The 13,000-nt window shown below is 37.4% G+C and overlaps 1 protein-coding gene across 3 annotated transcripts in view; it reads right to left on the minus strand.

Moving 5' to 3' along the window:
• LOC145539478 (uncharacterized) overlaps window positions 1-13,000 on the minus strand; it is a 702,259-nt gene that overhangs the window by 148,211 nt on the left and 541,048 nt on the right. For 2 of the 3 annotated variants that reach the window (XR_014077848.1, XR_014077852.1), the window contains exon 9: window positions 2,233-2,330. The exons of the other annotated variant lie outside the window; for it this stretch is intronic. The gene's annotated coding sequence lies outside the window, so the exon portion shown is untranslated. The remainder of the gene's footprint in view (window positions 1-2,232; window positions 2,331-13,000) is intronic. 3 annotated transcript variants of the gene reach the window in all.

Here is a 13,000-nt window from a genome sequence, read left to right on the forward strand (position 1 = left end):
GAAGGCAAAGTCCTAGCCACTGGGCCACCAGGGAATTCCCTAAAACTAGATTCTTTATGACTCTCTCTGTGTTTAACTGACAATCAGCAAGTATCACAGTCTATCACTAACACAGAGTGAGGCAGAGCGTGCAATCAGCAAATGTTTACTAAATACTTACTTTGGATAGTTCTATCATGAATATTAAATGGGGCTGGAAATCAGGACCCTTAATTCCAGTTCCACTTTATTTCATAACGACCTGTCCTTAACCTCCCTTTACTTGATGGATAACAGATGACTCATGTGTAGAAAAAGTTAACAATAATGACTCTTTGGGCCTCTTAGGTCCACTGTATGGAGAAAATCTGTTTATCTGATTATCTGTGTCAACTCTTTTTGAGAAGCATAAAACATTAGATAAATTCAAGGGGAAAAGGGTGAAAACTGTTTTGAAAAGTTGAAAATCTCATTTTGTGGTCCTTCAGAGGGAGACATATCCAGGAAGTGATTAACAGACATGCATAATATTGATGAGCTAATGAATTATCACTAATGAGAAATCGTATCATTAAATGGCTTGTTAGCACCATATTGGAGCTGGCTTTAGACTGCCATCCAAAAGATACATCCAAACCTCTCTAATTTCTGTTCTTTTTCATTATTTGACTTAATCTTCCTTTTACCCCTCCAAACATGATTTGCATTTTCAACTATAGAGTTAGGGTCTGATAAGTCTTAGCTAAATGTCTATCTGTATGAACAAATGAATGAATGAGTGAATAACTTATCTGCAAGCTGAATGAGTTTGCTATTGAAGCAATAAATCATTCACGGTAAACCCAATTTGTCAATCATTTCTATGGAGAGGGGGCATTAGCCCATAATATTGGAAACCAAAAGACATGTTGTTGTTTTCATTCCACAGTGGAACTAGAAAACACTAGTTCTCTAGGAATCTAGTTTGTGTGATGCTGACCTATTCCAAGGATGAACACTCTACCTCCCATTTGTCAGTTTGAGGCAGAAAGGAAGCTTACCCTTATAAAGAACTATGGAAAACAGTATGGAGGTTCCTTACAAAAACTAAAAATAGAACTATCATATGATCCAGCAATCCCACTCCTGAACTCATACCCAGAGATAATCACAATTCAAAAAGAACATATACCCCAGTGTTCATTGCTGCACTATTCACAATAGCCAGAACATGGAAGCAATCTAAATGTCCATCAACAGGGGAATGGATAAAGAAGATGTGTGTGTGTGTGTGTGTATAAATATAAATATATATATATATAATGGAATATTATTCAGCCATATAAAAGGAAAGAAATTGGGTCATTTGCAGAGACATGGATAGACTTACAGTTGGTCATACAGAGTGAAATAAGTCAGAAAGAGAAAAGCAAATATCATCTATTAACACATACGGGTATAATAAAAAAAATGGTATAGATGATCTTATTTGCACAGTAGAAATAGAGACATGGTTGTAGAGAACAAACATATGGATTCTAGGAGGGAATGGAGAGTGTGGGATGAACTGGGAGATTGGGATTGACATATACACAACACTATGTATTACATAATTAATGAGAACCAACTGTATAGGAACTCTACTTGGTGCTCTGTGGTGATCTAAATGGAAGGAAATCTAAGAAAAGAGGGGATATATGTCTATGTATGGCTGATTTAGTTTGCTGTAGAAACTGCAGTAGAAACTGACACAGCAGTGTAAAGCAACTGTGACTACAATTTTTAAAAAAGAAAAATGAAACAAAATAGAAGAACTTCTTGTGCCCTCCACTAGCCCTGTGGAGTACAACATACACACTGGACGCCTCCCCATTATTCTTAAAGATCTAAATATGGAAATCAAGTGGGGACTTTGGAATGCAGAATTTGTTTGGTTGAGATTAAGTGAAAAGTCTGTGTGTGTGCATGCACTAAGTCACTTCAGTCATGTCTGACTCTGTGACTCTATGGACCATAGACTTCCAGGCTCCTCTGTCCATGGGATTTTCCAGGCAAGAATGCTGGAGTGGCTTGCCATGCCCTTCTCTGGGGTATCTTCCTGATGCAGGAATCAAACCTGTGTCTCTTACATCTCTTGCATTGGCAGGCAGGTTCTTTACCACTAGTCCCACCTGGAAAGCCCAAAAAGTATCTAAGCAGCTCCAACAAAATAATGGTATAAGATGATACTTAACATGAAAATAATAAGAACTAATAACGAGAGCTAAAACTTACTGTGTTCTAAGCATGATTTTAAAGCACTTTACATGTATTTTCCCAATGCAGAGATTTCTCTTCGGCTGATAATCAATCATAATAATCTGAGGTGAGAGCTGGGGTAGGAAAGAAGCCATTGTTTAGTCTCATAAAAATAAAAAAATATACAGAATATTTTGTTTGGCATAAATTTAAAACCATCACCTTCAAAAGAGAGATGTTATTTTATTCTTGAAGTGAAGATTCAGAAATAAATACTTCCTAAAAACCAAGTAGGGCACATTCAGGTTAAAAGCCTGATGCAAGTATAAATAGTGACCTTATTCATTTAAGGTTTTTATTTGTTTTATACAGTCAGGGGCAATCTTGGAGATCAGGCTTTCAATTTTAAGATGCTGAGCCAATGTTAAAATTGGTGCCTCAATCAAAATTCATCCAAGTTCTCAAAGCTCACACTGGAAAAGTTTGAGATGGACCTCAGTGAAGGGAAACATTCTTCTGTATGTGTTTTGTTTTTCATTGACTTTTTTTTTTTGGCCTCAAAATAATTTGGCAGGAGCTAGTGGAATCATGTTAATATATTTATGATGCAGAAATGTTTTATTTTATAAATATTTTGAGAAAAGAATTTGCAGTTAAGACTGTAGGGAGTACAAAAAGATAACAGTTTTGGGAACCAAGCAGATGTGGTTTTCAATCTTCTGAAAACATGGGGATAATTATAACATATACTGCTGTTGAAATTACTGAAGATACAGTTGCCAAACTCAGTTCTTGGCATACAGAAGGTGTATCAGTAAGGGTCCAAGTGGATGGATGGGTGGATAGACAGGCATTTGAACAAGGATTTGACATTAGGCACCTCTGGGAGCTGGTTAAACACTCTCTGCAAGACTGCTGTCCCCTGACTCGTGCTAGAGCTTGAAGCCCATAATTCAGGCAGGCAGGAAGAACAGACAGGTATCTAGTTCTGGAGAACAAAAGCACGCTAGTATCCACAAGCAAGAGCTGGATTTAGGAAGACAAACTAAACCCTGTGTTAGTTTCTATTGGCAATGGCCTTGGTGGTCTGAGTGTCCCTCAGAAGCTAGAACTAAAAACACACAACTGGCTCAGGAGTCCAATAAGAAAGTCAGAGAAAGATGGGGCTGTGTCAACCCAAATCTCTGCCTCAGGCCAGTGAGGTAAGCAAGTGGATGTGAAAGACCATCAAATAGCTGCTGCTTCATGTCTTTCCTCCAAATCTCACAGGAGAAACTCTTTTTTGGCCTACCCAAACCAGAAACACACACAAAAGAGAAGTCTGGAGATGTACTTCAACCTAGCTAAGAGGACACACTATAAAAGCACTACAGTAGAAACCCAGGAACTGAAAACTGTTGGCATCTGTGTTATTCATCATGCATCCTCCTTTTTAAAAAAGTAATTATAGGTAATACTATATAATTATGGAATTTCAGTTGTCTAGTAATCGAGGAGATAAGACACATTCATGAGAGAAAATGGAATACATTGTAGCCTAAGACAAGTGGCAAATACAGGTGGAAAAGATAATTCCATCTTGAATTTTAACACTTGTTAACTGACAGTGCTAGACAGTAATTCTGGCTTGAGAAAGATTCTGAGCCATATTTATTTGCCAAACTTTTATTGAGTGCCTCCTATCAGTTCAGTTCAGTCGCTCAGTCATGTCTGACTCTTTTCGACCCCATGAATTGCAGCACGCCAGGCCTCCCTGTCCATAACCAACTCCCAGAGTCTACCCAAACCCATGTCCATCGAGTCAGTGATACCATCCAACCATCTCATCCTCTGTCATCCCCTTCTCCTCCCGCCCCCAATCCTACCCAGCATTAGGGTCTTTTCCAATGAGTCAACACTTTGCATGAGGTGGCCAAAGTATTGGAGTTTCAGCTTCAACATCAGACCTTCCAATGAACACCCAGGATTGATCTCTTTTAGGATGGATTGATTGCATCTCCTTGCAGTCCAAGGGACTCTCAAGAGTCTTCTCCAACACCACACTTCAAAAGCATCAATTCTTCTGCGCTCAGCTTTCTGCACCGTCCAACTCTCACATCCATACATGACCACTGGAAAAACCATAGCCTTGACTAGATGGACTTTTGTTGGCAAAGTAATGTCTCTGGTTTTAAATATGCTATCTAGGTTGGCCATAACCTTCCTTCCAAGGAGTAAGTGTCTTTTAATTTCATGGCTGCAATCACCATCAGCAGTGATTTTGTAGCCTCCTATATGTAGGCACTATTCTAAATGCTATGGATATACCTGTGAACAAAAATGTCAAAAGGCCCCACCTTCATTCTAGTGAGAGAGTCAACAAGCCAATCAGTAGTACAACACATAATGTAACAAATATATTTGAGTTTAACAGAAAGAATGCAGTGACTTGTGGAGCTGGGAGTTGTACCCCATGGGTATATTGTTCTCTCTGGTTTAGAAGGTCAAGGATAAGATATTGATGTTACTTGGAATGTTTAGGAAAGTCTTGAGAGAGGCAATAAAGTATCTGCCTGGGAAATTAATATAACATTCTGGTGTTGCAGTATGTTGGCCAGAATGTTTGAAGGAGAGGGTTCACGTAGGACAGGCATAGGAGATGTGACTGAAAAGGAAGACTGGGGTCAAGTTGAAGAAGACGTGAAGGTAAGGCATGTTATATAATATTTGCTTTTCTAAGGTGTGCAGTATAGATTTTTCCTGAGGCTCAGGAAGCCAGCATGGGAACCATGATGGCATCCAATCCCCCTTCCCTATGTGCAACTGACTGTCAAGATGAAAATCAATAGGCACTAAAGGTGGTTCTTGTTAAAACCAAATTGGAATGATTGATTATCCTCTGGATTATTTAGATTCCTGAAATCTGTGAGCCTCATTATGGAAAGAAAAATATTTACTCTACATTTAAAATTTTATAATGGATACAACCCAAATATCTCTGGGGAAAAATGCAAGAAAATCAGGTCTTTATGTGGTAATGTAGGGGAATAATGTGGCCCATAAAGAGGGGCTAATGTGCCCTGACTGCTCTGAGGATAAATTTTATCATTAAAATCAACACTCAAATACTTGGAAACTTGGAGGGGGAGGGGTTCTGACTTAAAGTGAATTTATTCAGTGTTCTTAAAAGAAAATCCAATTGGTTCCTCTCCATGCCCAGAAAAACTCTAGTCTAAGAAATAAATGGGTGTGTGTGTCTGTGTGTGCGTGTTAGGAGGGTGTCAGTAACTACATTAGACTATCTGAAGGAGAGGGTTTATATGGGGCAGAGGTAGGAGATTGGATAGATTCTTGAAGTTGCCATAGAAGGTGTAGATACTTTCTGGGCAAAGAACACCTACAAATACAATGCCACCAATAGCAAGGAAGAAAAAGTAAGATTCAGAATCAATGATCTGACAAACACATGAAAATATGCTCAACATAGATCATTAGTAGAGAAACGTAAATCAAAACTACAATGAGATATCATCTCCCACCAGTCAGAATGGCCATCATTAAAAAGTCTACAAACGATAAATGCTGGCGAGGTGTGGAGAAAAGGGAATGCTCTTGCACTGTTGGGGGGTATGTAAATTGATACAGTCCTATGGAAGATGGCATAGGAATTCCTTAAAAAACTAGGAATAAAACCACCATATGACACAGCAATCCCACTCCTAGGAATATACCTTGAGGAAACCAAAATTGAAAAAGACACATGTATCCCATTGTTCAGTGCAGTACTATTTATGATAGCTAGAACATAGAAGCAACCTAGATGTCCATCGACAGAAGAATGGATAAACAAGTTGTGGTACATACACTCAATGGAATATTACTCAGTCATAAAAAGGAACACATCTGAGTCAGTTCAGATAAGGTGGATGAACCTAGAACCTATTATACAGAGCGACGTGATTCAGGAAAAGAAAGATAAATATCGTATTCTAATGCATATATACGGAATCTAGAAAAATGGTACTGAAGAATTTATTTACAGGGCAGCAATGGAGAAACTGACATAGAGAATAGACTTATGGACATGGGGAGAAGGGAGGCGAGGGTGAGATGTATGGAAAGAGTAACATGGAAACTTACATTACCATATATAAAATAGACAGCCAATGGGAATTTGCTGTATGGCTCAGGAAAGTCAAACAGGGGCTCTGTATCATCATCCTAGAGGTGTGGGATGGGGAGGGAGATGGGAGGTGGTTCAAAAGGGAGGGGATATATGTATACCTATGGCTGATTCATGTTGAGATTTGACAGAAAACAACAAAATCTGTAAAGCAATTATCATTCAAAAAAAGAAAAAAGTTGAACAGAATCAATGACCTGCAGAAAAGGTGCTCAATGACTGGAGTGTAGAAACTTTAGAGAATGGGAAACAGCCAAATTAGACTAGCCCAGGAGGGAAGGGAAGACTAAACACCTCAAATCCTGTAAACACTTCAAGTCCCAAACCACTTAAGATTGAAATTCTAGTTTTTAAAATTAAAGACCGATACAAATATCTTATCAGGAAATTTTTACATATTAGGTCACACGTTTTCAGTTATAATAATCTCATTCTACTTAAAATTCTACTTATCAATGTTTCCCTTTCTGGTCTAGACCTGATACCAGGCTTTCGGGCATTTAGGTTTTTTTTCTTTTTTTTTTGGCTTTTTTTTTTTTTTTTAATTAGTTTATTTTCTATTTTTTAACTTTACAATATTTTATTTGTTTTGCCATATATTGACATGAATCCACCATGGGTGTACATGTTTTCCCCTTCCAGAACCCCCTTTCCACCTCCCTCCCCATCCCATCCCGGTGCTCCAGCCCCGAGCACCCTGTATCATGCGTTGAAACTGAACTGGCGATAAGTTTCACATATGATAATTTACATGCTTCAATGCTATTCTCCCATATCATCCCGCCCTCGCCCTCTCCCATAGAGTCCATAACACTGTTCTATTTATCTGTGTCTCTTTTGATGTCTCACATACAGGGTTATCTTTACCGATTGACTAAATACCTTATATATGTGTTAGTATACTATATTGGTGTATTTCTTTCTGGTTTACTTCACTCTGTATAATAGGCTCCAGTTTCATCCACCTCATTAGAACTGATTTGAATGTATTCTTTTTAATGGCTGAGTAATATTCCATTGTGTATATGTACCACAGCTTCCTTATCCATTCATCTGTTGATGGGCATCTAGGCTGCTTCCATATCCTGGCTATTATAAACAGTGCTGTGATGAACACTGGGGTACACGTGTCTCTTTCAGTTCTGGTTTCCTCAGTGTGTATGCCCAGCAGTGGGATTGCTGGGTCATATGGCAGTTCTATTTCCAGTTTTTTGAGGAATCTCCACACTGTTCTCCACAGTGGCTGTACTAGTTTGCATTTAGTTTTTAGGCCAGCTCTTCATGCTGTGAATGGTGTCAGTGAGAACTTGGTCTCCTCTCATCCAAGTAAACCTTTGTCTTTGGAGCCTCTGCTTTCTGCAGTAGAGAATCATTCCCATCATAGTTATCTGATCCTATTTATACTGATGTCTTAAATAATGTATCTGTAATAATATTTATTAAGACTTTCAGATAATATAAATTACATATTATCTGTATTTGACACAGATGTGTGTGTAACTTTAGTCCTGGATAGGATATCTCAATACATTTTCTCATCAATTTGTGGGGTGGGAAGTAGAATTAAATAAAGCACATGGTACCTAGTGGGAGTCTCCTGGTTGATTACTGAGAATATCTAGTGCTTTTGTTTCCTCAGTATCCATTCCCCTTTCTGATATCAGGACTTTGGTTTCCCTTTAGAGAACTCATTCTGCACATGAAGTCGTTCTTTGGCTTCAGATATAGACAAAAGTATAGGTTTTTCTGATCGAAGTGCCACATCCCCTTGAACACAGTGATTGTTTTAGGACAGTCATGTGAATCAAAGCCACTCCTGTGATGTTTCCTAAAAGTTCCAAGGTGAGGTGATCTCTTTCCTCTAGATTGCTTAAAAGGTTAGATAAAAGCTTGGAGCTATTTGATCACCTTGCTTGTCTGAGAATAAAGCCAGCAAACAGAATAAAAAAAGTGAAGAAATTGGCAAAGAATACTCTGATTGTATTGAGTGAGAATCCAAATGAAATTTGTGAACCAATGAATTTCATTTTCATTTAAATGACGTGGATCATTTTAGCTACAAATATCAGATATTTAATTGAATAATATACATATAAAGGAAATCTAAGTGTAAAGAAAATAATTTCCAACTCTATAGACTGAAGCGCGCCAGGCTCTTCTGTCTATGGGATTCTCCAGGCAATAATACTGGAGTAGGTTGCCATGCTCTCCTCCGACCCCATGGACTGTAGTCCACCAGGCTCCTCCATCCATGGGATTTTCCAGGCAAGAATACTCGAGTGGGTTCCCATTTCCTTCTCCAGGAGATCTTCTCAACCCAGGGAGTGAACCCACTCCAGTATTCTTGCCTGGAGAATCCCATGGACAGAAGAGCCTGGAGTACTTCAGTCTATAAGGGTGAACAGAGTTAGACATGACTGAATTAATTAACATGCATAATACATCATATAATAATATACATAATATATACTTATATAACATTGATAGATAATTATAAGTAATGTATATTATAATAGTAATATGCAATTTAAGTTATCATTATCATTTTGGATGGATTCCAGCATAGATTCAACCCAGATTTTTGGCCATTGACATAGTTGTAACTGTAAAGCTCAGTAAGATTATCTATTTCTAAATACGTGAAAATTTCCCTTAACATGAAAATATGCTTTAATATTTCCTTCAGAGCTTCCTTAAAAACTGAAAGCTTTTTATAGCTCTTTTCACAGAAGAATAATACAATCTACATGCAGTAATTCAAATAATAATAATTAAACGAAGTTACTCCTCATAACAACATCCCACTCATAACCAATGAGCTGCCCAAAATTGTCTGAAATGCCTTTAATTCCAAAGAACAGTATGAGTGAATTATCACACTTCATAGCCAAAGATAATTACATTCATTTAAAAAATGAAAGATACTGTCAAATTGAAGGTTCAAAAAATCTAAATCTATTTCTTTATGATATATGAGGTATTCAAAATCTGGATAGTAACATACAATTAAAAATGTTGAAAGAGGGGATAATCAATTTAATCTTTCTATACAATTTAGGAATCAAATGCAATAATAAGTATTACTGGAATTCATTAACATTATTGATATCATGACTATATACACTACGAATTTAGAATATAGCTTCCCACCATGAAGTTGTGAATCTTTTTCACTGCTTTTAACTTTTGAGGTGTTTTAAAATTACAGACAATATATGTTTAACACTTTCTCCCATCTTACAGATTAAAAACACAAATACTACAAAGAAAAAATTTAAGTGCAAACAGAGAAATAGCTAGAAAAAAGGTCAAATATCATTGGTGGCCAAATAATGATAATTTTATGATTAATCAATAAGAAAATATCAATGATTCCATTTTTTAAAAATGGTCAAAGGAATAAATAGGAAATAGAAATTAGTAACAAAGAAACCTGCCAAATAAAATAACAACAATACATCATATTTTTTCTATTAGCTGAGCCAAGAGAATAAAGCATTAGAGTAATAAGAATTCACGTCAGGTTACTGGTAGGATAAGTTTATCAATTTGCCTCTGTCTTACAAAAATTTCTGTTCTATTGATAGCATTGTGAATCCGCACCCACCCATGTGTTGTGGCTGGATTAGTTTTAGATACCTTTTTTTATCTGCTATTTTAAATGGCTTGTGTTGGGTAAAGGAAACCATATGTACTAAGACTGCTAACTCCACCTTAATGAATATATTTATGAGTAATTTGAAATAGTGAAATAATATAGTATAATACGCAATTTATTTTATGCCATATTATACTATATTTTATTTTAAATACATAATATATATTTAAATATATATATTTAAACGTATGCTAAATTTATGCTATATTATAAATAAAATCATGATTACATGTACTATACTTGAAATACCATTACAATTAGCAGTGAAATTTTTTTCCAAATGCAATTTTATACAGAATGATGAGGCATAAAATTGACATTCTGTTTACAGTGGGAAGTAGAGCCCAGAGCCTTACCATCTTGGCTTCCTTCTCCCCTCTTCTCCCAGTGTACACATCTCTCTTAGTGGCTGATTTCCACAGCAAAGGAGTACAAATAAAAGGTGTAGGTATAAAGAGCATTAAGTGATGATAGTCATGGCATGGAAAGCTGAAGTTACGTCATTCCCAAAGTTGCCTATGCACAAAAAATCAATGCTAAATGCACACTTGACTGATGGATACTCACAAGCAGTCTTTACAAAAATGTTAGTGGAAGCATCAGTGTTTAGCTTCCTTGTGACTCTATTAAATGTGGCAGTTCCAGATACTCTTTACAGGAGAGGCAAAGTTCAGCAGTCTGATCCCAGTTAGCCCTGGGGGGACTTACTGTAAGACCAGTTTCTAGAGTAATCACACTGTTTCTTAAATCTTCTTCCCCATGCCTATTGTCTGTGTACCAGCCAACAATGATTCTAACTTGGATGATATGGATTTCCATTTAAGAATGTTTTTAATCCATGGGTATGTCAACTAAAGTGATCTAAAGTTCCTCAAACCCCAGCTATCTCTAAAACATGCATATTAGATTGTCTGCCAATGTGGAAATTTCCATGCCCTTCACTAGTATTTTATTAATTTATGATTACAAGACTCGAGCAAATATGTTGAAATTACCCAATTCTTATAAAACACAACTCTGCAGAAGAGAAAAATGTTGAAGTTAGGACACCTTAAAATAATGCTGCTGCTGCTGGCCCCATGATAATTAATTTTCTTGGTATTTAAGAAAACAAATCCTGATGAACTCTTTAGAGTTAATATGAATGCCACTCACTAGCATTTGTATAGAAATGTGACTTGAATTCAAGCATAATTAACTAGGTCATTAATTTAAAGTGAAGATCATAAGATAATAAAACAGCAGTTCATGTATAAAAGACATCTCAGTTCTCCATGAGGACAAAAGACTGTCTCATACAGTTGCTATTTAATTTGTCTCAGTCAAATGAAGACAAATTCAGTCTAGATGAATCTGTAGTGTAACTTTCAGACCACGAGGCTCTGTCTCTAGCAAGGTCCCATGGACATAGACATTTTCATGTGCCACATTCAAACCACATGAAATACCATGAAATTCACTAATTACATCTTTCCTGTAAGTTGATCTAAAATAGGTGTGGTGGGAGGAGACGGGGACAACAGAGGATGAGATGGCATCACTGACGCAATGGACATGAGTTTGAGTAACTCCAGGAGTTGCGGATGGACAGGGGGGCCTGGTGTGTTGCAGTCCATGGGGTCACAAAAGACTTGGACACAACTGAGTGACTGAACTGAACTGCACTGAAGGAGGAAAAACATTTACTTCTTCAGCAATAGGGCAAAGGCTATTAATAGCATTGATCACTGAAGAAGGCTTTCTTATCTCTCCTTGTTATTCTTTGGAACTCTGAATTCAAATGTGTATATCTTTCCTTTTCTCCTTTGCTTTTTGTGTCTTTTCTTTTCTAAGCTATTTGTAAGGCCTCCTCAGACAACAATTTTGCCATTTTGCATTTCTTTTTCTTAGGGATGGTCTTGATCACTGCTTCCTATACAATGTCATGAACCTTGGTCCATAGTTCTTCAGGCACTCTATCAGATCTAATCCCTTGAATCTATTTGTCACTTCTAATCTATACTTGTAAGGAATTTGATATAGGTCATACCTGAATGGTCTAGTGGTTTACCCGACTTTCTTCAATTTAAGTCTGAATTTGGCAATAAGGAAATTATGTGGAGAGTACATCATGCGAAATGCTAGGCTGGATGAAGCACAAGCTGGACTCAAGATTGCTGGGAGAAATAGCAATAAAAAAAAAAAAAAAAAAAAAACTTCCCTGGTGGCTCAGACAGTAAAGTATCTGCCTACAATGCAGGAGACCAGGGTTCGATTCCTGGGTTGGGAAGATCCTCTGGAGCAGGAAATGGCTACCTACTCCAGTACTCTTGACTGGAAAATCCCATGGATGGAGGAGCATGGTGGGCTACAGTCCATGGGGTTGCAAAGAGTCGGACACGACTGAGTGACTTCACTTTCACTTTTCACTTTCAGATATGAAGATGACACCAACCTTATGGCAGAAAGTCAAGAATTAGAGTCTCTTGATGAAAGTGAAAGAGGAGAGTCAAAAAGTTGGCTTAAAACTCAACATTCAGAAAACTTAGATCATGGCATCTTGTCCCATTACTTCATGGCAAATAGATGGGGAAACAATTGATACAGTGAGAGACTATTTTCTTGGGCTCCAAAATCCCTGCAGAGGGTGATTGCAGCCATGAAATTAAAAAACACTTGCTCCTTGGAAGAAAAGCTATGACCAACCTAGACAGCATATTAAAAAGCAGAGACATTTCTTTGCCAACAAAGGTCCGTCTAGTTAAAGCGATCGTTTTGCCAGTAGTCATGTATGGATGTGAGAGTTGGACTATAAAGAAAACTGAGTGCTGAAGAACTGATACTTTTGAACTGTTGTGTTGGAGAATACTCTTGAGAGTCCCCTGGACTGCAAGGAGATCCAACCAGTCCATTCTAAAGGAAATCAGTCCTGAATATTCATTGGAAGGACTGATGCTGAAGCAGAAACTCCAATACTTTGGTCACCTGATGCAAAGAACTGACTC

The sequence above is a fragment of the Giraffa tippelskirchi genome, chromosome 2 (assembly GCF_054371585.1).
Source record: "Giraffa tippelskirchi isolate mGirTip1 chromosome 2, T2T-mGirTip1v1.2.pri, whole genome shotgun sequence".
In the NCBI taxonomy this organism is placed as follows: Eukaryota; Metazoa; Chordata; class Mammalia; order Artiodactyla; family Giraffidae; genus Giraffa; species Giraffa tippelskirchi.